Below are 5,465 nucleotides of genomic sequence, written 5' to 3'. Positions count from 1 at the left end.
AGAGCCAAGAGAGGATTCAAGGTGGAGGAGTTGTGATATTAAGCAACAGAAAACAGAAACACATTTACCGTAACAGTTTGCCCTTATGATAACAAACCATGGTTCCATGGCACGCTGAGCTGCAACATCATCATCTTCTTCTTCTTTCTTTCTCTTTTTCTTTTTTTTTTTTCAAAGAAACCCAACATCAATCCGTTAATGGAGGACCCACTAGGTTCACAAGATTTGTAGGTAATTATAGAGAAACAAATCGCAGGAAGAAGACTAACAGGCAGCTACAGGGAAGGAAAAACCAGCCCAAGGAAAAGACGCCACATCGACTAGTTGGATAAACTGGGAACAAAGATCACTCTTCCACAGGTGGTTGGATATTCATTCTTGGTGGATGCTGCAATATCTTAGGACTCTAAGCTACAGTTTAAACATGTATTACCGACCATACCATGGCAACAAAATTTGTGGCATTAGCTTCAGGAAGTAAAGAAGCCGAACAACTAATGAATTTATTGTTAAAAATTTGTGTATGGCTAAAGCCCATGACACCAATTTTCTCTACATTTTTGTATAAAGCTTAGTCACATTTATAATGGAAAATCTATACACATTTGGTCTAGACATAGATATGTAAAACAATTGATAAGTGGTGAAGTAATCACCATCGATTATGCAAAACCATTAAATTTTTTTGGGTAATAAACCATTAACTAAAGACCTTGCAAGGAATATGACGAATAAAAACATCACTAGGGATGGGTCTTAAGCCTACTTCTGATGGTCACCAATGAAGGAACCTCAACTCATGCAATACTTGAAATATCAAATTTGAAAAGTGATTGGTGCTTGTATTAGAGATAGGGCATCTCTTATAAAATTACATAAGGGCACGTTTGGTTGTGTAAATCAAATGGTGCATGTATGGAATATAGATAACAATCTTTTGAGACATTCTCTTGAACAATCTTTGTAATTGAAAAATCGTTTAGTTACCTTAAGTATGTTACATGTTTTTTGTTGGAAGTGAAGCTGATTCTTATGAATATAGGGCTTAACTCCAGAACACGCATGAGTGAAGCTGCTTCTTATGAGTTTAGGGCTTAATTCTAGAACACTATGATACCAGGATATACTCATATGGCCTTTAATGCGCCAACTTAATTAATACCTAGTGAAAAAAGTTATATGCATGAAAGATATCCGGCTAATCATTATTACAGGATTTCTAGTTTAGAGGCTTATCTACTATGTTATCCTAATTGACGTTGATGTGCTTCCACTAAGTGGAGTTCAAGTCGAGAGATACCTCCTATTTATGCATGAGGAATCTAAAGAAAAAGAAGAGAAAGATGATTGTATAAGGTAATGGAATTTAAATAGTTAGATTACAAGGCAACTAAAGGTTTAGTTTAAACTTGGAATGTAAATGTTATAAAAAAATTACTAAAATCAGCTAAATTTGGATTATAACTGTTATAAATAATTACTAGAATAAGGTAAGTGGCAGTTCATAACTGTCATCTAATCTACACCATAAGATCGTGTGGTGAAGCCATTTAAGAAGCCAAATTGGAATCTAAAAGGCTGTAACTGTTTTGAAAAAAATAAAAAATTCTAAAAATCCCAATTTTCCGAGACCAAAGAATATATAAAAATAAATTCATAACCAATCTCTCACTTATTGGTTTTTCTTCGTGATTGAAATCAATAGTGTTGTACTTATGGGTTCCAAGAGAATAGAGTGGGAATAGACGAAAACAAATGGCTATTTAAGTCATTGGTTGAAGAAACAACTTGCTCTAAGTTTCTAACTAGGTTTAACTCGCACCAGCTCATCAAGTTTGAGGGGGACGTTCGAATCAAAAAACCTGATTAGAACAATGCGTAGAAGCAAAATAGCTATCTTTCCATTGCACATGAAAATGAAGCATGGTGAGGTATGGTTGAATAAGAAAAAATTCCAATCAAATGATGGTGGTGAAGCCTCTTATTGATGGCAATCATATTATCAACCAAAACTTTTTGTGAAAAAAAAAAAAGTTGGGAATTCTTTTCCAAATTTTTGTATTACGTTTCAATAAAGAATGAAAGGCATTGTCTTCATCCCATTGTTTGTAGTTAGTGTTGTTTTGATTGGGTCTTCCCTTTGGTTAGTCTACTTGGTTGATTTTTTTCAAGTAACATTTAGAAAAAAAAAAAAAATCTAGGTAGGAGAGAAAAAGAGAGGAAGATGAATTTGAGTATCAACTATTTCTTATACCTTTCTTTAATTTGTTATTTTTTCACCATACAGGATGAACATCCCACATGCATGAAGAGAAGAAGAGGAGCCTTGGGTTCCTTGTCTGTTGATTGAAGAAGGCAAGGTAACTCCTCCACCCAAATTTTTGCATGCTAATGGGGCTAATTTAACCATTGGAGGGAAAGAGGATTCTATTCATTGCATACTTTTCCCTCATATTTCCAATAATAATTTCTTTTTCTTTTTTTTGGGTCAAAAGTTTGTAGTTCTTACCATTTTTTTACATTATTTTAATACATGTCATGTGGAAAGCTGGGACCTACCTATCACTAAACTTCAGGCACCCCACTAGCGCTCAAAGCGTACTGACATATTTCTTTCACTTTTACCCCCAAAAAAAAAAAAATCTTCTTCACTGACATCAATAGGAAAGTGGGCCTCACATGCATCAGGGACAATAAGCATCTTCCCATGGATGGCCGCGTGGGGTTACAGGTCGTTGGAAAATATAAAGCCAGAGAGATAACAAAACACCAACTACAACAACTCTCTCTCTCTCTCTCTCTCTCTCAACTTTTATGGTGAAATTTATAAACCGGTCCCTATCTATTGTCCCAAATTAAAAGAATAAAAAAATGGTGTTAAAATCGATTGTAGCCGTTGTATCGATATAGTGAACATTAGGTGGTTGGAAGTCTCTTGAAACTCATGTATAGATACTCTTGGCTATTCAATTTTTATCATACGTCACGTCACCGCTCTACAAAGGAAGTGGACTCGAAAAAAAACGGTGATTTTCATATTTCGACAATTTACTACTTTGATCACTTCATTGATTTTTTTTTTTTTAATGAAGACTATTTTTTACTTTGATAGCAAAAAAACATGAAACATATAAGGTTAATGTTTTATTAACTTCATTTCACTGGTGAAGCACAGTTCCCTTTGGCTCCCCTGGGTGTTTCTTCTCTACTATAATGACAAATCCCTAATAATGAAAAGTTTGAGCATACACCATTTTCGGTTCAAAAGAATCAGATTGAAATCGATGGAATTTGTCCTCTGGTTTCAATTATGCCAGATTTATAAATGATTGTTTTGAATTGGCCATAAACGCACTTGAAACTTCAATTTTTTTGTTAGTAAAATAATAAAAAATCAATGAAGCTTACACGTTGTAGAAAGAGCTACAAGTATTTGAATTAAAAAATCATAAATATATGAAAAATGATATAATTCTTTAGCATTTTGACCAGTTGTTTTCAATCCGAGTCAAGTCGGAGTTGATGGAGGCTGATTTTGTGACTTTGCGCCTCTCTCGCTGCCTCATTCTCTTCAAAAATTCTCAATTCCATTAATATAAAGGTTATAACCTACCTTTTCCGAGTGAAGTGTTTGGATGGATCCCACTGATAAAACAAATAAAAAAGAGGCTTTCAACAAGTCATCAATTTTGTTTGAAGGTCGCTTATCAGCCTATTATAATTCCAATCTTGATTTGTAATGTATATGAAAGAAAAAAAATGTGTAGAAGTATATTGAATTTATTGGAGTTTTTTAAAATTTTATTATTTCCCCCACTTTAGTTTTCAGTTTAATGGTTAGTTTGGTCTGTCATATTGGTTTTGGACTTTTAACGATTTCTAAAACCAAGATCAATATCAAACCGATAAAAGAGTTGGTCAATTGGTTACGATTCGACTGAGTCTCATTTTCGACACTAAGAGAGTCAACCATCAGATAAGATTTTACTTGTAACGCTTAAGATGAAAAATCCTATCCCACTAACCAAACATGACCTTAAGGTCTAGACCTATTAAAAATATACAAAATAACCTAAAAGTTCCAATCTTTTTTTTTTAGGATCTAAATGTTCCAATCACTATGGCAGCATGTAGCGTTTCATGAAGAAAATGGGCCACATTTAGCACATGTTTGGAATGCACAAAAACGAAAAGATAAGATTCCCAATTTTCTAGGGTTTGGTAGCCTCTTGCTAGAAGATTTGATTTCAGATTTTAATTCTGAAAACATCTCAAAATCGTTGCATTTTCTATTGCAGCCATCTCATAGTGAAATTAATAAATGATGAGGATTTTTTTTTTTTTTTTTTTTTTTGTTTTGAGGGAGAGTTCCCTTGAACAGTAAAGTTTTACTTTTGAATGGAGCAACCTTTTTCCTACAACTTTAGAAGCTTTGACATACGGAGGAGAATAAGACTTCACGTTTCTTCTCTAATGGTTTATCAAGAAAAAAAAAAAGATTCTCTTTTTTAATATCCTAATCTATTGTATATGGTCATGCATTGAGAAATCTATGCACTAGCAGCCTCTTATTGAGCTAGCTCATGCATGAATTAAAAGGAATTAAATTTTGTTCACAAATGTAGAATTTTGATGGGAAAAATATAAATTTCAAAACTTTGGATTCTAAGGAGAAAGAGGCAAAGGAAAAGGACTTTTAAGGGGGTTTATCAATATAAGCTCTAAACGGTTTTTGTTGAGAGTAGAATAGTGTTCATAACGTCTATCCATTTTGCTTCGAAGTTCACCATATTTACGCAACGGTTTTTGCGTGAGGTGAGGTGTCGTTGCTTGTTAAGGGCGAAATGGAAGACTAAATAAAATGGCATGATGCTATGAAGCTATTCTGATTAATTCCAAGACTTTCTTGTGTTAAAAGTATTCCAATGAAAACGATCTTTTGGCTTTTTCTCTGATGCCAACTAGAGCTAAAGGTTGCGTGATTGGGGCTCCACACTCTTTCTTGCTGGCTAGGACAATGATAGTGAGAGAAGAGAATGCGTCAAGGTGAAATGACTATTTCGCCTCTCATGAAAGGTGAAAATTCCACCCTTGTTGATGCTTCCACATGCATTCTCATTGGCCTAAAGTTATCAATTGGTATGGTATTTGATATGGTAGACATACCAAGAGTAGATACTAAAACTATATGTATTGAGAAGATTCGGTATATGGTACAATTTCGGCTTGAAACACTATAAATACATATTTCAATAAGGTTTTAATGCAATATTTTTTCCATATTTTTTTGTCTTCCATATATATATATATATATAGTCGGTAATTTTAGTATTCAATATGGTTTCGATAATTCAATTTTAGTGTGGTTTTATTATCAGTACCGAATTGTCACCCTTACATTGGCCCCCTTCACTTGCATAGGATACTATACTGCTTTTCAGGGAACCCTCTCCTTTTTTTTTTTT

This window comes from Macadamia integrifolia, chromosome 11, assembly GCF_013358625.1.
Source record: "Macadamia integrifolia cultivar HAES 741 chromosome 11, SCU_Mint_v3, whole genome shotgun sequence".
Lineage (NCBI taxonomy): Eukaryota > Viridiplantae > Streptophyta > Magnoliopsida > Proteales > Proteaceae > Macadamia > Macadamia integrifolia.
The sequence above is the reverse complement of the archived record's forward strand: the minus strand, read 5'-3'. Positions refer to the sequence as shown.